At 43.5% G+C, this 20241-nt stretch overlaps 1 long non-coding RNA gene across 1 annotated transcript in view; it reads left to right on the plus strand.

Moving 5' to 3' along the window:
• The window catches only part of LOC121582478, a 64162-nt gene extending 47304 nt beyond the window's left edge, over positions 1–16858 (plus strand). The window contains exons 3-4 of the long non-coding RNA XR_006003357.1: positions 16277–16331; positions 16541–16858. This is a non-coding gene — a long non-coding RNA (uncharacterized LOC121582478). The remainder of the gene's footprint in view (positions 1–16276; positions 16332–16540) is intronic.
• Positions 16859–20241: the final 3383 nt, after the last annotated feature.

The raw sequence follows: 20241 nt of genomic DNA on the forward strand, positions 1-20241 counted from the left end.
TCTTACTCACGTCGGCTACGGAGAAGGAGAGCCCACAGTCCTTGGTAGTGGGCCTCATCGGTGGCACTGTGTTATCCTCAAAGCGGGCAAAGAAGGTGTTTAGCTTGTCTGGAAGCGAGACGTCGGTGTCGGCAACATGGCTGGTTTTCCTTATGTAGTCCGTGATTGTCTGTAGACCCTGCCACATACGTCTCATGTCTAAACCGTTGAGTTGCGACTCCACTTTGTCTCTATACTGTTGTTTTGCCAGTTTTATTGCCTTGCAGAGTGAGTAGCTACACTGTTTGTATTCTGCCATATTCCCAGTCACCTTGCAATGGTTAAATGCGGTGGTTTGCGCTTTCAATTTTGCGCAAATGCTGCCATCTATCCACGGTTTCTGGTTAGGGTAGGTTTTAATAGTCACAGTTGGCACAACATCTCCTATACACTTCCTGATAAACTCAGTCATCGTTTCAGTGTATTAGTCTAAATTATTTTTGCAAGCTACTAGGAACATATCCCAGTCCGCGTGATCAAAACAATCTTGAAGTGTGGATTCCGATTGGTCAGACCAGCTTTGAATAGTCCTTAGCACGGGTAATTCCTGTTTGAGTTTCTACCTATAGTAAGGGAGGAGTAAAATGGAGTCGTGGTCAGATTTGCCGAAAGAAGAGCGGAGGAGGGCCTTATAACCATCCCAGAAGTTTGAATAGCAATGGTTGAGGATTTTAGCAGCCCGAGTACAACTCGGCAGCCTAGTCCTCAAATTTGCTTTGTTAAAGTCCCCGGCTACAATAAATGCAGCCTCAGGATATGTGGTTTCCAGTTTGCATATAGTCCAGTGAAGTTCTTTGAGGGCCGTCGTGGCATCGGCTTGAGTGGGGATATACACGGCCGTGACTATAACCTAAGAAAATTATCTTGGGAGATAATACGGTCGGGACTTGAGTTCCTGTATGTTACTACAATTACACCATGAGTCGTTAATCATGAAACACACACCTCCGCCCTTCTGCTTCCCGGAGAGATATTTATTTCTGTCTGCGCGATGAACTGAGAACCCATCTGGCTGGACTGATTTCGACAGAATATCCCCAGAGAGCCATGTTTCCATGAAACAAAGTATGTTACAGGCCCTGATGTCTCTCTGGAAAGAAATCCTTGCCCTGAGCTCGTCGATTTTGTCACGCCCTGGCTCGGGGGACTCTCGTATGTTGAGCCAGGGTGTTCGTTTCTATGTTTTGTGTTGTAGGTTGTGGGTCTAGTTTTGCTTTTCTATGTTGGCCAGGGTGGCTCCCAATCAGAGACGGCTGTAGCTCGTTGTCTCTGATTGGGAGTCATACTTAGGTAGCCGTTTGGCACTCATTCATTGTGGTTTCTTGTTCTTATTTGGTTTGTGTTCAACCGTAGACATCACGTTATCGTCTGTTGTTTTGATCGTGTGATCATTCTCTAAATAAATGTGTTCACCTTCAACGCTGCGCATTGGTCCTCCTCCTTAGACGATCGTGACAGATTTTGTTATCCAAAGACTGAACATTAGTAAGTAGTATACTTGGAAGCGGTGGGTGGTGTGCGTGCCTCCTAAGTCGAACCAGCAGGCCGCTCCTAGTGCCTCTCCTCCGCTGGCAATGTTTTGGGTCAGCCACTGGAATCAGTTCAATTGCCCTGGGGAGAGCAAACAAAGGATCTGCTTCGGGAAAGTCGTATTCCTGGTCGTAATGCTGGTGAGTTACCGCCTCTCTGATATCCAATAGTTTTTCCCGGCTGTATGTAATAATACAAAACACTTTCGAGCTAATAATGTAAAAAATTATACAATAAAAAAACAATATACCGCAAAGTTTCCTAAGAGCTAGTCGCTAGTCCGCCATCTACGTCGGCTCCAAGTAAGATCTAGTAATTTTGCTGTGTATTCCAAGATGGCGTAACAGTGCGGTCGTGTTCTCTTGTGTGTCCATGTAAATAGCCTGTTTTTTTGTACTATTTTTGTATTTTATGTATAGATTTCCCTATCACACTTTTCATCCTTCTACTAAATATACACTCCTGCAACCCGCCTCACTAAATGTAGAACGGATTCTATTATTTACTCACCTTTATCTAATCTCCAGTTGAAACTAGCCAGCCAGCTAACTTGCTAACTAGCTACTTGCTATTAGCTACCGTTAGCGGTTTTCACCCAGAACATCAGATTTTCTGCCGGAATAACTGAATCACTGGACCTTAACACCAAATCGCAACTAGCTAACCGTAACCGATTGGATGTTGCTGTAGGCTAATCACCACTGCCCCCGAAGCAAGCATCAGTTAGCCTCAAGCTAGCCTCGAGCAGGCCCATATCCCAGCTATCTACCTCTCTGTCTACCGGACGGGAGTAGCCAGCTAACCAGCTAACTAGCTACTTGCTATTAGGCACCGTTAGCGGTTTTTCACCATTGTCCATGGCCTGCATTACCTACCAGCCAGCTCTAGCCTGGACTATTATCGGCCAGTCTGCACTGTCTGCACAGCGCGTTATTGACCCAGAACCAATTGGATTTTCTGCAGGAATCACTGAATCACTGGACCTTTAACACTGGATAATCACAACTAGCTAGCTGCAACCAAATTAACATTGTTGTTGGCTAATCAGCCTTGAGCTAGCCTTGAGTCAGGCACATCTCCCGGCTATCTACCTCTTTGTCAACTGGACGGGACCTCCTAGAGTCGAGACGGAGCCCCGCCGATCCATCACGACTGGTCTGCCGACGTAATGGTCTGTGGTTTCAACAGGCTTCCCGTTGCGACAACCACGAAGATCCCTCTGCTAGCCCAATTCGAACTGCTCTCGGACTCACATATTGCTGTTCACTGGACCTTATGATCACTCAGCTGCACAGCTAATGCCTGCTGGACTGTTCCTTTACACGGTACCCTGTCCTGTTTATCTGTTTAGCCTCAGCCCAAACTTTATCGCCATTACCAGTTGTTGTCTTAGCTCTCTCTAATAACACCTGTGATTGCTTTATGCCTCTCTCCCATGTCAATATGCCTTGCCTATTGCTGTTCCAGTTAGTTCTTATTATACAATTTCACTGTAGAACCCCAAGTCCCTCTCAAACTGCCTCAAATAGTTCCTTTGTTCCACCCCCATTACACGCTGAGACCGGCTCAATCGGTGCCTCTAGTGATGCTATCTCTTTCATTGTTACCCAACACTTTACTCATATCCTTCCATATCCTTGTCTGTACATAATGCCCTGAATCTATTCTACAATGCCCAGAAATCTGCCCCCTTTATTCTCTGTACCCAACGCACTAGAAGACCAGTTCTTAAAGCCTTTAGCCGTATCCTTATTCTAGTCCCCCTCTGTTCCTCTGGTGATGTAGAGGCTAACCCAGGCCCTGCAGCCCCCAGTATCACTCCTACTCCCCAGGAGCTATCATTTGTTGACTTCTGTAACCGTAAAAGCCTTGGTTTTCTGCACGTTAACATCAGAAGCCTCCTTCCTAAGTTTGAGTTATTCACTGCGTTAGCACACTCCGCCAACCCTGATGTTCTAGCAGTGTCTGAATCCTGGCTTAGGAAGGCACCAAATATTCTGAAATTTCCATCCCCAACTACAACATTTTCCGTCTAGATAGAACTGCCAAAGAGGGTGGTGTTGCAATCTACTGTAGAGATAGCCTGCAGAGCTCTATCATACTATCCAGGTCTGTGGCCAAACAGATTGAGTTTCTACTTCTAAAAATCCAACTTTCCAGAAATAAGGATGTTCTTTAAAAGTGCTTTCCTCTCAATCTTAAATAAGCATGCCCCATTCAAAAAAATTCAGAACTAAGAACAGATATAGCCCCTGGTTCTAAATCTACAATAATCGAGAATTTCAACAAGCAATATGCTATGGCTGGCCATGCTTTCCACCTGGCTACCACTACCCCGGCCACCAGCTCTGCACCCTCCGCTGCAACTTGCACATGCCCCCCCCCCCCCCGCTTCTCCTTCACACAAATTCAGAGCTGCAAAATCTGGACCCCTACAAATCATTTGGGCTAGACAATCTGGACCCTTTCTTTCTAAAACTAGCCGCCGAAATTGTCGCAACCCCTATTACTAGCCTGTTCAACCTCTCTTTCGTAACGTCTGAGATCCCCAGAGATTGGAAAGCTGCCACGGTCATCCCCCTCGTCAAAGGGGGTGACACTCTAGATCCAAACTTTTACAGACCTATATCCATCCTGCCCTTCAAACGTTTTTGAAAGCCAAGTTAACAAACAGATCACCGACCATATCGAATCCCACCGTACCTTCTCCGCTATGCAATCCGGTTTCTGAGCTGGTCATGGGTGCACCTCAGCCACGCTCAAGGTCCTAAACGATATTATAACCGCGATCGATAACAGACAGTACTGTGCAGCCGTCTTCATCGACCTGGCCAAGGCTTTCGACTCTGTCAACCACCGCATTCTTATTGGCAGACTAAATAGCCTTGGTTTCTCAAATGACTGCCTCACCTGGTTCACCAACTACTTCTCAGATAGAGTTCAATGTGTCAAATCGGAGGGCCTGTTGTCTGAACCTATTGCAGTCTCTATGGGGGTGCCACAGGGTTCAATTCTTGGGCCGACTCTATTCTCTGTGTATATCAATGACGTCGCTCTTGCTGCTGGTGACTCTCAGATCCACCTCTACGCAGACGACACCATTTTGTATACATCTGGCCCTTCATTGGACACTGTGTTAACAAACCTCCAAACGAGCTTCAATGCCATACAACACTCCTTCAGTAGCCTCCAACTGCTCTTAAACACTAGTAAAACTAAATGCATGCTCTTCAATCGAACGCTGCTGGCACCCGCCCACCCGACTAGAATAACTACTCTCGACGGGTCTGACCTATAGTATGTGGACAACTACAAATACCTGGTTAGACTGTAAACTCTCCTTCCAGACTCACATTAAGCATCTCCAATCCAAAGTTAAATCTAGAATCGGCTTCCTATTTCGCAACAAAGCCTCCTTCACTCATGCTGCCAAACATGCCCTCGTAAAACTGACTATCCTACCGATCCTTGACTTCGGCAATGTCATTTACAAAATAGCCTCCAACATTCTACTCAGCATATTGGATGTAGTCTATCACAGTGCCATCCGTTTTGTCACAAAATCCCCATATACTACCCACCACTGTGACCTGTACGCTCTTGTTGGCTGGTCCTCACTACATATTCATCGCCAAACCCACTGGCTCCAGGCCATCTATAAATCACTGCTAGGCAAATCCCTTCCTTATCTTAGCTCATTGGTCACCATAGCAACACCCACCCATAGTATGCGCTCCAGCAGGTATATCTCACTGGTCATCCCCAAAGCCAACACCTCCTTTGGCTGCCATTCCTTCCAGTTCTCTGCTGCCAATGACTGGAACGAACTGCAAAAATCTCTGAAGCTGGAGACTCTTATCTCCCTCACTAACTTTAAGCATCAGTTGTCAGAGCACCTTACCGATCACTGCACCTGTACACAGCCCATCTGAAATTAGCCCACCCAACTACCTCATCCCCATATTGTTATTTATTTTGCTCATTTGCACCCCAGTATCTCTATTTGCACATCATCTCTTGCACATCTATCATTCCAGTGTTAATACTAATTGTAATTATTTTGCACTATGGCCTATTTATTTTTGACGCCATATGTAACTCTGTGTTGTTGTTTTTATCGCACTGCTTTGCTTTATCTCGGCCAGGTCGCAGTTGTAAATGAGAACTTGTTCTCAACTGGCTTACCTGGTTAAATAAAGGTGAAATAAAATGAATAAATAAAAAGCCATTAGAATGTACCAGAGGCCACCAAAATAGAGCCCCTTTGGCAAAACATTTTGGTGGCGCCTTGCTGGCTACTTTTTCTTTTTGGCTGGCTACTCTATGTACTTGTGGAAATCACTGTAATTTAATAGCTTCTTCTTGCTCCAAAGTGAAACGTGGTTTTAGCAGAAGGGATGTCGTGGATATGTAATATCATATGATTGATTGGCAAGTATAATGTAGAATTGTATCATAAATGTTCACTTTAAGTATGCTATGGAGTTTCTGGTGGGCAGTACGAGCGTCTGAGGCATGATTCTAACCTGGCATCCTAGGGTCCAGAGCCGGATACATTACTGCTGCTCCAAGAAATGTGGGGGGGAGTGGTTATCGGTCTCATGATGAACCGATGATGATTGTGCAATAATCCAGCATTCCCTATCAGCAGCTGGGGCCTGCTGGGAAATGGTCTGGGAAATGGTCTGTGTGTCGCAGGGTTCTGGCTCCCTTCTCTCTGACTATGAGCCTGCAATGTTCCCCGCTGCTCACCTCGCCATGGTCTCCGCTAGGAGTGTAACGGTACACGTATTCATACAGAACTCTTCGGTCCGCACCGTGAACCTGAATGAATACACAACAAATATATATAAAAAAAATTCAAACACTAGGCCTATACACTATGCATACGGTATGTTGTATGCCTTGAGTAACTCTGAAATAACAATGTAAGCTATTCCTTTAAAACAACTAGAGCCTATGTGCACTGTCGTGGAAATTACCACCAGGGACTCAAAGTCTAACTTTAAATGAATCTTTCTTAATTTTTAGCAAGCTGGTGCAAACTTAATGCACTATAGTACACATCGGAAAAGCTACATAGGCATGGTTCATAGGGTTGGTTCCTGCATGTGACTGGCACCGTCTCCTATCATATTTTGGGCGTTCTGCCAAAAGGTCTGAGGAGGGGGTCATGACCGTCTCCCCCTCATATCTCTACCCAGCACCTACAGGAACCTATGATTGTATGAGACAAGATGTACAATTCAAGGCTATCTCTTCAGACAACAAAATGTCCCTCACATTCCCTCCTCTTATCACTCTGACAATTATTTTAAAATTGTATTCATTTGGTTATTGCTTAAGCTATCAAAGGAGGTTCAAACTTGATCCATTCAAACCCTTCTGGGTTGTACAATCTAACTTGTAAAAACATTGCAGTAGAACATTTTAACTTAAGACCTTCGCTTCATACAGTTACACATACATGTATGCTTCATTACACAATTTCATTTATGGATTCTGGCAATGACATTTCAGCTGGCGCTTTTGTCGCGAGTGGCATGTTAATGACAGATCGGTATCTCAATGCATTTTTTTTGTCTAAATTACTATATATTTCGCAGTGTGTAGACCTCCATAATCAACCTGATACCCCAAATAAACAATTTTGGACAAGCTTAAATAAATTACGGGCATTGTTGACCACCCTCTCCTTCCCGGCACTCATTCTTCTGGCGTTTCTTCATTTTCTTCTTCAGATAGCGTTTCAGTTCGTCTTCCCAATGGCACATGTTCAAAGTGGATGGCCCTTGATAATGTCCCGATTTCAATATCTGGGGAATAATCTGATTTTCCCAAGCAGACGAATCTCTCACCTGAGCCACCAAAATCCTTTACGTTCCATTATGTCTTGTCCATTTTCTGACCAGTACACCAGCAGCATGAGAGATGTTTGGACGGGATCTCTCTCCATGCTCACTCCACGTGGACTTATGCCACCCTCCTGAGAGAAAAGGAAGTTGACAGCGTCAACTGGATGCTGGGCACAGATTGCTGGCTCGGACTCAGGAAGGACAGGGCCATAGTGAACGCCATTGTCGCCATTACTTCAGCCGGTTAGAGGGGGTGAGGCTCACACTGTTCTCGGTCGAATTATCTCTCCCATGCATCTAGATACCATCTGTGGTCACCTTCGCCATAACCTCGATAGGTGATGTCGTAGAAATATTTGACTAAAACCAGTCAACTCAAAAATATCTCTCAAGAGACCGGAGCTTGTGAATCCAAGAATTAGACTTCATTGCATAATAAAGCCGAGCTTGCTCCATGGAACAACTGTCTCTCTTTGGGTTAGAGATCTCTTATATACACACACAAATGCACAGTCATGTATACATACAGTGGGGCAAAAAAGTATTTAGTCAGCCACTATTTGTGCAAGTTCTCCCACTTAAACAGATGAGAGAGGCCTGTAATTTTCATCATAGGTACACGTCAACTATGAAAGACAAATTGAGGAAAAAAAATCCAGAAAATCACATTGTAGGATTTTTTATGAATTTATTTGCAAATTATGGTGGAAAATAAGTATTTGGTCACCTACAAACAAGCAAGATTTCTGGCTCTCACAGACCTGTAACTTCTTCTTTAAGAGGCTCCTCTGTCCTCCACTCGTTACCTGTATTAATGGCATCTGTTTGAACTTGTTATCAGTATAAAAGACACCTGTCCACAACCTCAAACAGTCACACTCCAAACTCCACTGTGGCCAAGACCAAAGAGCTGACAAAGGACACCAGAAACAAAATTGTAGACCTGCACCAGGCTGGGAAGACTGAATCTGCAATAGGTAAGCAGCTTGGTTTGAAGAAATCAACTGTGGGAGCAATTATTAGGAAATGGAAGACATACAAGACCACTGATAATCTCCCTCGATCTGGGGCTCCACGCAAGATCTCACCCCGTAGGGTCAAAATGATCACAAGAACGGTGAGCAAAAATCCCAGAACCACACGGGGGGACCTAGTGAATGACCTGCAGAGAGCTGGGACCAAAGTAACAAAGCCTACCATCAGTAACACACTACGCCGCCAGGGACTCAAATCCTGCAGTGCAAGACGTGTCCGCCTGCTTAAGCCAGTAAATGTCCAGGCCTGTCTGAAGTTTGCTAGAGTGCATTTGGATGATCCAGAAGAGGATTGGGAGAATGTCATATGGTCAGATGAAACCAAAATAGAACTTTTTGGTAAAAACTCAACTCGTCGTGTTTGGAGGACAAAGAATGCTGAGTTGCATCCAAAGAACACCATACCTACTGTGAAGTATGGGGGTGGAAACATCATGCTTTGGGGCTGTTTTTCTGCAAAGGGACCAGGACGACTAATCCGTGTAAAGGAACGAATGAATGGGGCCATGTATCGTGAGATTTTGAGTGAAAACCTCCTTCCATCAGCAAGGGCATTGAAGATGAAACGTGGCTGGGTCTTTCAGCATGACAATGATCCCAAACACACCGCCCGGGCAATGAAGGAGTGGCTTCGTAAGAAGCATTTCAAGGTCCTGGAGTGGCCTAGCCAGTCTCCTTATCTCAACCCCATAGAAAATCTTTGGAGGGAGTTGAAAGTCTGTGTTGCCCAGCGACAGCCCCAAAACATCACTGCTCTAGAGGAGATCTGCATGGAGGAATGGGCCAAAATACCAGCAACAGTGTGTGAAAACCTTGTGAAGACTTACAGAAAACGTTTGACCTGTGTCATTGCCAACAAAGGGTATATAACAAAGTATTGAGAAACTTTTGTTATTGACCAAATACTTATTTTCCACCATAATTTGCAAATAAATTCATAAAAAATCCTACAATGTGATTTTCTGGATTTTTTTTTCTCATTTTGTCTGTCATAGTTGACGTGTACCTATGATGAAAACTACAGGCCTCTCTCATCTTTTTAAGTGGGAGAACTTGCACAATTGGTGGCTGACTAAATACTTTTTTGCCCCACTGTAGCTTACAAAGCTACTCCCCTTAAGATCACTGATTAACATCTTTAACTGCCACGCCACTATTATCTTTCAAAGTCCAACAACACATGTTGTTTACTCCAAAAAGACCATGGGCACTTTTGCCTCTTCCCCTTATCTCATTATATTGGTGGCATGGCACAAACACTTTTTAAAAATAAAATACATACATTCATCAAAGCATGTTTACACATTGTATTAACTATATTCCTTATTTAGACATGCATCTGGACTTATAAAATGTCAATCATGTTTATTCTAGTTTACCTTTGGCATCTCCCTACATTTGCCTTAATGATACATAAAATATTCCTATAAGGACAGAACAGAACAACAGTTTAGGGCATTTCTGATTCAGGAAATCCAGACAAACTATTCACTGTATGACAAATTATTACTTTTACCAATATTCTTAATACAAATTTCTAAGACAAATGTCAAACAGAATAACAACACACAGTTGAAACCATTTTTGGAAATTGGCTTATACACCCCCACCATATCGGCGACCTCACCTCAGAGTTCCAGGGTCAGGGAGACAGAGGGCTAATCCTTAGGGAGAGATCCTGACTATCCAGCAGACCCAATCTGGTGAGATTTGTATTGAAGCAAGACAATAACAAAACAAACAAAACAACAACCGCAATACACTCGAGGTGGGGAAAACTTCAATCCATTTGGAATAACTGTCAACCATTGCCAACAAATATTTGTTCCTTTTATAGGTAGGCATGTGAACAAAATAAATGTGCATATTTAGCAAAGGGCCCCAGGGGACTGGTAATTCCCCCTTTGGACACATGACTCACATCATGATTCATGCATCCAAAACAACCAACAACACTGCCGGTTAAATAAAAAATAAACGAATCAGAATAACAAAATAAAATTGAATTACAACTCTTGATAACGCCATTTTAAAATAATTGTGTCCCATAAGGTAATTCAATAAATAGTCAAATAGACTAGAGACAGGATCCTAATTCAGGGACAGTGCTCTCTCTCTCCTTCTCGTGTTTGAATCATTCATAGGACTATTGATAAATTATAATCGTCTTCCTAATTATCAGTGTTTACATATACATTTCAATCTCACAAAATGTCTCTAGCCTTTCTAGTGAGGGCGATCAGGCCTCACCAGAAAGTAAGAACAGAGGTCATTCAACCCTATTAACCTCTATGGGATCGGTGTCCCGTATACGGGACGGTTGAGCTAACGTGCGCTAATGTGATTAGCATGACTGTTGTAAGTAACAGCAAACTTTCCAGGACATGTCTTATATGGGAAGAAAGCTTAAATTCCTGTTAATCTAACTGCACTGTCCAATTTATACTAGCTATTACAGTGAAAAAATACCATGCTATTGTTTGAGGAGAGTGCACACAAAAAAAACGTACCATGGCAACTGGTTTGATACATTCACCTCTGAAGGTAAATAATGTATTTACATTCAGTAATCTTGCTCTGATTTGTCATCCTAAGGGTCCCAGAGATACAATGTAGCATAGTTTTGTTTGATAAAATCAATTTTTATATTCAAATGTAGGAACTGTGTTCTACAGTTTCATCCCCTGCTGTCTCTGGCTCCACACCCACCCCGCCCAGCCATCTAGATGTGTGAAAGTTGTCACGCCCTGGCTCTGGGGACTATTAAATGTTGAGCCAGGGTGTGGATTTTCTATGTTATAGTTTTCTATGTTTTGTTCTAGATCGTTTAGATCTATGTTGGCCAGGGTGGTTCCCAATCAGAGGCAGCTGTAGCTCGTTGTCTCTGATTGGGGCCAATACTTAGGCAGCCTGGTTTGCACTAGTCTTTGTGGGATCTTGTTCCGTAAGGTTTGTTTTGTATTAACCTAGGACGTATCGTTTGGTTTGTTGTTTTGTTCGTGTGGTGTACTACAAATAAAATGTACGCTTATCACGCTGCGCCCCGGTCCATCTCTTCCTGTAACGATCGTGACAGAAGATCCCACCATAAGAGGACCAAGCAGCGTGCCCAAGAGGAGAAGATGGCGATGTCGCAGGTGGGCAAATGGTGGTCTTGGGAGGAGATATTCGCGGGGAAAGGGCCATGGGCAAAGGTGAATGCCCAGGCAGGTGAGGAGACTGTGGAGGCGCGCTACAGAGAGGAGCAGTGGCAACGCAGAGGGTACCGGCCGGGGAGGAAGCCCGAGAGACAGCCCCAATATTTTTTTGGGGGGGGGGGCTAAAAGGGTGGTTGGCGGAGCCACGTACTGTGCCGCGAGTGTTCCGGCACAGTCCTGTACGTCCTGTGCTAGCACCACGCACGTGTCGTGCTAAGGTGGGCATGCAGCCAGGACGGGGTGTGCCGGCTCAATGCTCGTGGCCTCCAGTACCCCTCCTCGGTCCCGTATATCCTGCGCCAGTGCCACGTGCTGTAGCGCCAGTACGAGTGCACAGCCCTGTACGTCCTGTGCTGATGCCTCACACTCCGGCTCCCCGCACCAAGCCAATGGTGCGTGTTCCCAGTCCAGCCCGGCCTGTTCCTGCTCCCCGCACCAAGCCAGTGGTGCGCGTCGCCAGCCCGGTCCGGCCTGTTCCTGTTCCTCGCACCAAGCCAGTGGTGCGCGTCGCCAGCCCGGTCTGGCCTGTTCCTGTCCCTCGCACCAAGGCAGTGGTGCGCGTCGCCAGCCCGGTCCGGCTTGTTCCTGTCCCTCGCACCAAGCCAGTGGTGCGCGTCGCCAGCCCGGTCCGGCCTGATCCTGCTCCCCGCACCAAGCCAGTGGTGCGCGTCGTCAGCCCGGTCCGGCCTGTTCCTGCTCCCCGCACCAAGCCAGTGGTGCGCGTCGTCAGCCCGGTCCGGCCCGTTCCTGCTCCCCGTTATCAAGAGTTTGTATTAACCTAGGACTTCACGTATCATTTGGTTTGTTGTTTTGTTTGTGTGGTGTACTACAAATAACATGTACGCTTATCACGCTGCGCCTTGGTCCGTGTCTTCAGTCGACGATCGTGACAAAAGTTAGTGTATAAGCTAATGATCCATCATGTATGACATTCCTGGGAGTGTGTAAACTTACATTTTGTATTACCATATCCTTTTTGTATGTTCTCTATAGTTATGTACTTGAAAATGTATCAATTGACCAATACGGCACATTTGGGCAGACTTGATACAACATTGTCCAGTATTGCAATGCTTCACTGGATCAATCTGAAACTTTGCACACACACTGCTGTATGTAAAAAATGTAAATTGCGCTTAAACTGCAATATTGTATTGTGGCCCTTCTCTTGCATTCAAAGATAAAAAATTAAAAAAAGAGATCTAATGTGTTATATTCTCCTACATTCATTTCACATTTTCACAAACTTCAGTGTTTCCTTTCAAATGGTATCAAGAATATGCATATCCTTGCTTCAGGTCCTGAGCTACAGGCATTTAAATGTGGGTATGTCATTTTAGGCGAAAATTGAAAAAAAAGGGTCCGATCTTTAAGAGGTTAAGTGAGTGTTTCTTTCCCCTTTCTTTCCCTGTAATTCCGACCTTATTATTTAAAGACATTTCAAAAATTGTGTACCAGGTTTACCTTGGGTTTTTCAGTACATTTCTTATCAAGATAATTTACATGCGTGCAACCAAAACTCGGACAATAGATGCTTCCGAAAATTTAATTTGTGTTCCCTTTAAGGTGCATCCTTTCTAACCCGTGAAAAACCCACTAAAACCAACATAAAAAGACCCCACACAATAAATCAAACACAGTATTAACACCACTAACAGATATTCATAACAGGTGGGTTGCGTGTGGGTGCTGGCGTGTGTGGTAAAATGTAGGGTACAAACAAACAAAATGGCCAGTCCTTACTTAATTTGGAGCTCCTTTAACAGCCGGATTCGGGAACCTTTATACGAACTGTTCTCCCAAGGCACCTGCCTCAGAAAGCATTTCAAAGGGAGAGATACAGAATCATTGGTAAACTCATCAGAAAACTTGGTAGTGGACATTCCATAAGTCCTGGAAGAAAGAAAATAAACATGTACTTAGTTTGCACTATGCTACATATTGTTCTTAATCTTAATTGAGCTTACTGCATCTTGGGCAGAAAGTCTTGATAAAACTATGCGTATACAGAATCATACTTCAGATGATACAGTATCCCGTTAAGCCGAATAGGCACCTTGTAAAGTAAACAATTCCAGAGCCCCTTTCTTGTAATCTTATAATTTTAACCTGTTGCATTGACATATGTCCTGTACTGACTGTCCCTGTGACATCAACTAGTCATAATATGAATACTGTTGTTTAACAAATCTGCTAGGTCCTTCCAAAAGTTGGTGCTGGTTTATCACCTCAATATCTGGCACTAAAAACATTTACTTGGATCTACTTTAATTTTGGACACAGTTCCACGTAATGGAAACAAATTATTGTTTTAGATGACATTAAATTCTTACTAAATCACTGGTGTTACCCAAACTATAGAATGAGTAATAATAATGGTAAAAAACGTTTCTTATTCAATTATTCACACCTGTGTCCCACTGTGCCTGTTTTAGTTCAGTGAGTACCACTTACAGTGGCTTGCTAAAGTATTCACCCCCTTGGCATTTTTCATATTTTGTTGACTTACAACCTGGAATTAAAATGGATATTGGGGGGGTTTGTATCATTTGATTTACACAACATGCCTACCACTTTGAAGATGCAAAATATGTTTTATTGTGAAACAAACAAGAAATAAGACAAAAAAACAGAACTCGAGCGTACATAACTATTCACCCCCCCAAAGTCAATACTTTGTAGAGCCACCTTTTGCAGCAATTACAACTGCAAGTCTCTTGGGGTATGTCTCTATGAGCTTGGCACATCCAGCCACTGGGATTTTTGCCCATTCTTCAAGGCAAAACTGCTCCAGCTCCTTCAAGTTGGATGGGTTTCGCTGGTGTACATCAATCTTTAAGTCATACCACAGATTCTCAATTGGATTGAGGTCTGTGCTTTGACTAGGCCATTCCAAGACATTTAAATGTTTCCCCTTAAACCACTCAAGTGCTGCTTTAACAATATGCTTAGGGTCATTGTCCTGCTGGAAGGTGAACCTCCGTCCTAGTCTCAAATCTCTGGAAGACTGAAACAGGTTTCCCTCAAGAATTACCCTGTATTTAGTGCCATCCATCATTCCTTGAATTCGGACCAGTTTCCCAGTCCCTGCCGATGAAAAACATCCCCACAGCATCATGCTGCCACCACCGTGCTTCACTGTGGGGATGGTGTTCTCGGGTGATGAGAGGTGTTGGGTTTGCGGCAGACATAGTGTTTCCTTGATGGCCAAAAATATCAATTTTATTCTCATCTGACCAGAGTACCTTCCTCCATATGTTTGGGGAGTCTCCCTCATGCCTTTTGGCAAACATCAAACGTGTTTGCTTATTTTTTTCTTTAAGCAAATGTTTTTTTCTGGCCACTCTTCCATAAAGCCCAGCTCTGTGGAGTGTACGGCTTAAAGTGGTCCTATGGACAGATACTCCAATCTCCGCTGTGGAGCTTTGCAGCTCCTTCAGGGTTATCTTTGGTCTCTTTGTTGCCTCTCTGATTAATGCCCTCCTTGCCTGGTCTGGGAGTTTTGGTGGGCGGCCCTCTCTTGGCAGATTTGTTGTGGCGCCATATTCTTTCAATTTTTTATAATGCTCCGTGGGATGTTCAAAGTTTCAGATATTTTTTTATAACCCAACCCTGATCTGTACTTCTCCACAACTTCGTCCCTGACCTGTTTGGAGAACTCCTTGGTCATCATGGTGCCGCTTGCTTGGTGGTACCTCTTCCTTAGTGGTGTTGCTGACTCTGGGGCCTTTCAGAACGCGTGTATATATACTGAGATCATGTGACACTTAGATTGCACACAGCTGGACTTTATTTAACTAATTATGTGACTTCTGAAGGTAATTGGTTGCACCAGATCTTATTTAGGGGCTTCATAGCAAAGGGGGTGAATACATATGCACGCACCACTCATTTATTTTTATAATGTTTTGAATTATTATTTTTTTCATTTCATTTCACTTCACCAATTTGGACTATTTTGTGTATGTCCATTACATGAAATCCAAAGAAAAATCCATTTAAATTACAGGTTGTCATGCAACAAAATAGGAAAAACGCCAAGGGGAATAAATACTTTGCAAGGCACTGTATATACTACCAGTCAAAAGTTTGTACACACCTACCCTTTCAAGGGTTTTTGCAGTTATTCAATTCCCAGTTCCTTTGATTTTTACTTCTCAGGTGAGGGTGCTGTTTAGGTAAGGGTTATGTCTGTACAAAAACACAACAGGACCTTTTAAGAGTCACCCATATTGAACAAATTTAGAACAATTAGACACCCTATAACCCACACCTACACACTCGTGTCTCAATCTGATTGATGGATTGTGTTGTGCAGTAAGCAGGATCAGGTGTATAACTGTGGCTCCTTCCACCTTCAAAGAATAGGCAAGAGGACCAACCATGTAGAATAGTAAGACTTCATTATTAATATTTATATAACTACGCTATATTGATTGTCCTCATGTGTCTGTGCATGTTTTTCAGTATAAAGTACTCTGCAGCCACTTGGTGTGGACACCACGTGAGGCCACACACACAGATTCCTGTTGAACACTGTTTCTTTAACTTCCTTATTTTCTCAACAACAGTCTCTCTCCTTCACTTCATCCCTCTCCCCTCTTCTCCCTAAATCCTCTAGGTTATATCAGCTGTGTCGGTGAACCCCTTCCGCATCTGAACTGGCTACAAAGAGGGTGAGAGGTCACATGGTCAGGTCAACAGGAAGTATTATTAAAGAGATGCTTTCCATTGAAATACAGATAGAGATATAGTAGTCCCAGAGTTAATGATCCAAGGTCAGTTTTGCATTTCACCTCCTGATGATTATGATGACTGAAAGTGTTAGAAAAAAACCCACAAGGCTTAATCATGCTCTCTCTCTCTATCTGTCTCTCGTCTGCAGGTATGTTTTGATGTGAGAGAGGATGCCAACCCCCAGTCCCGTCATCGCCACCTCACCCGCTCTTAATATAACCTTCAGGCCAACTGGGGGCCCAAGGCTGGTTAGGAGACACCGCTAGAGACACTATTATGTAATTGTGATAACCTGAGAGAATATAAAGTTAAGCAGCACTGTAATTCATTAATCATATGCTGTCTTCCCTGCTCCTCTGTTCTTACCTCTTTCCATATATGTCTTTTACACTCTTTCTCATACCTCTCTACCCACCTCCTCTTTCTTCCTCTGTTTTTATAATGCACATCAGATGTGCAATGAAGTACAGATTGAGCTTGTATTTATAATATAGTATTACAATTATAATATTTATAATGAATGCATTATGTATTTATAACACTTGGAAAATGAACTTCTTTCAATAAAGCGTTTCACAGTCTGTACTGGAATTGGTTCACATTCTCTACTTGTTGAAATTAAGTCTCTCATTTGATGAAATACTACACCTATCCTGTGTCCTCAGATCAGTGCAGATGAAGGAAATTAGATATTGAGATGAACCTGTTTTAGAGTATTACATGATGCATAGGAAGTGTAGTGTACTGTTTTAAAAATTATGTTTCTGTATACATGAATTAAATAATAATTAACTAATTAAATAATGTGTGTTAGTCTATTGCATAGCTACAATGTGTAACCATTGATGTCCCAGGACCATGATTGGTAAACACTGTTGAAGTGTATAATTGTAATACATACATGCAGACACAGCATCATTCAAAGACTGGAGTTTGATACTCCTGCTTTTGGATATGGCTGAAAAAGATAAATTACGCATTCCCATCTGACAGTCCGACGGATGAATCTGGGTTTAGCGGATGCCAGGAGAATGCTACCTGCCTGAATGTATAGTCCAACTGTAAAGTTTGGTGGAGGAGGAATAATGGTCTGGGTCTGTTTGTCATGGTTCGGGCTAGGCCCTTTAGTTCCAGTGAAAGAAAACCCCATATTAATGCCCATGATTTTGGAATGAGATGTTCGACGAGCAGGTGTCCACATACTTTTGGTCATGTAGTGTACAGCCAACTTGACACAACTGTGGAAAGCATTGGAGTCAACATGGGCCAGCATCCCCTTTGGAATGCTTTCGACATTTTGTAGAGTCCATGCCCCGAAGAATTGAGGCTGTTCTGAAGGCAAACGTGTGTGGGGGGAGGGAGGGGGGCACAACAATATTAGGAAGGTGTTTTTAATGTTTTGTACACTCAGTGTATAATAACATATTGATAGTATGGGCTGCATGGTGGTTGGGAGGATAAGGTGACTGGATTTGATCAGTAAAGTACATTATAATAGCAGTAGGTCTGGTGGGTACATTGTAGTTGAGTCAAGTAAGAGGTCATTGTTGTTATTGCATAGGCCTACAGTAGCAGCAGTCGTGTGTGTGTGTGTGTGGTGTAAGGCAATGTTACCCAACTCCAGTCCTCAAGAACACTCAACAGTACACATTTTTGTTGTAGCCCCGGATAAACATTTGCTTATGTACAAGTTTTCAATTCTCACCTCTGGGTCTATATTGCATGCTGAGCACGACCACCACAAATGGTTCCCGATGGAACTTAGACAGGGAACAAGTTATTGGTTCTCTTTCTTCTTGGACAGGGCCAGCAACTTCTTCTTCACGCCTGTGTCAAAGACGAGGTGAATACGAACATGTGATATGTTATTTTTATTGAACTGCCTATGTAATCATTGAGTACAATTTGCACCTGTTATAATTGCCGGAAACTATGCAGTGTATGCAGTTATGCCTCGGCAATCATGTTGTTGACCATGTTTATCTACCCACATGTTATGGCTTGTATGATAAATGGTGTAAAACATCACTTTACATGCTGATTTTACCATAATTAATACTGCCATGTTTCTCAACCTTCGCCACATGCCAAGGGTCAAATTTGTACCGAATGTTGGTGTACGTCTCTCTCATGATCTTCCGAATATATGGTGATCTGTCGGTGGTCACGACGTTGACATCGATGCCCATGTACAGGAGCTGGTTCAGTTCCCTTTTGAAGCCTTCAGCCTCCATCGCTACAGAACTGGAGGCTTCTGTAACCTTCAGAAGTTGTGGAATACCAGAAATTTCATTTTCTAAATGTTTTCTACATAAGGGCAGAATGATATTTAATCATGTAATAACATGTACTGTATATTAGATGATCACCTGAAGCAGGTCGAATTGAATGATCACTTTAGTTGTGTCATCCTGGAATGAGTAGGTTGAGTACTTTTGAATGAGAAAGAATAAATGAATCAACTTATTTCAAAAAAATGTCAGTTTATCTAACCCTCTCCACAAGCAATAACGCAAAAGATTACACATTTTATACCTGCCGAGTCTGATTTGGCATCACCACAAACTTGGACCCCTTTGACCGATGTGGTGTCTTCAATGAGCTGGGTCATTATGTCCTTTTGTTTGTCTATGTATGCGTATTCAGTGACTGGGATCAGGTATGTAGACTGTAGGTTGGTCCGGGATGACATGGAGCAGTGGTCAATTCACTTGAGGTGTCCTGTAACAGAAAAAAGCACAAGCAACAAGACAACAATGCCAAATTAGGCTTTTATAGAAGATACAAAAAATTGCAATAACTGTTCTGATGTGTGCACATTATTAATTCTGATAACCAGAAAAAAGGACTGCCCAGGTGGTAAAGGGTAAAGCATGGTAGACACCTGAGGTAGAATGCATTGTGCGTGGGTTTGCCTGCTGTGGACTGGAGAGCAGCAATTTCAGTCCTGTGATATCTACAGACTCCGATGATGCAGATGTTCCATGGGTCCCAGGTTTGCTTGGAGTTAGGTGAGGAGTTGATTGTGGTACACCAATTTCTGTGCTGGCAACAACATCAGCCTGCACAACAGACAAAAATGTAAATGTAAAACAACTGAATCCACCATAGCCAGGGTCCCACACTCAGAGACCCTATTTAATTATTCTAATTCCTAATTCTATGCCCACATTATTATGTACTCCACAAAGTAGCCTACACAATAATATTCTATGATCAGCCTACCTCTGGTTCATGTTGTTCAAGTTAAAGGCGTTTTCACATAAAATTCGGTTCCATGGCGCGTTTGTAAGAATTATACAAAATATGTTGAGCTTTCACAAGACCTTCACACAACCGTTTCAGGATGCGGGGTCTCACATTCTGTCCTCCCAGAGTCCCCGGCCTCTTCCCAGAGATCTGAGCGACAGGGAGAGGATGCCAATTTCTATCTCAACTCTCTCCCTCTTGCCCATTTTGGGACAGGACGACTCTAGGGGAGCCACTGCAAGTCTGAAATATGCAAAGTGTCACTCAGTGTCAGAACCAGATTTCAGACTTCCCCCCTCCTCTCCCCAGAGTGTGACAAGCCTGGTGCTGATCATTCTGGGCACGTTGGCCCCTGGCTGACTCTAACTCTTCATACCACACTGTTGCCTGCCTGTGCTCCATGACAGAGGGAGGGAGAGAAAAAGGGCCATCTTTTTAATCTGCATGCATCACGCCTGGCTGACTCCGATCAAGCCTCCTTCTGTGTCTGGATAGAGTATGTGGTTGCCATTGGGAAGCCCTTAACGAGTCAATCGTTAAAGCAGGAGAGAAGAATTACAGGGTTGGCGATACACCTCGTCCAATCAATTGCTTTCATTA

This window comes from Coregonus clupeaformis, chromosome 1, assembly GCF_020615455.1.
Source record: "Coregonus clupeaformis isolate EN_2021a chromosome 1, ASM2061545v1, whole genome shotgun sequence".
Taxonomy (NCBI): domain Eukaryota; kingdom Metazoa; phylum Chordata; class Actinopteri; order Salmoniformes; family Salmonidae; genus Coregonus; species Coregonus clupeaformis.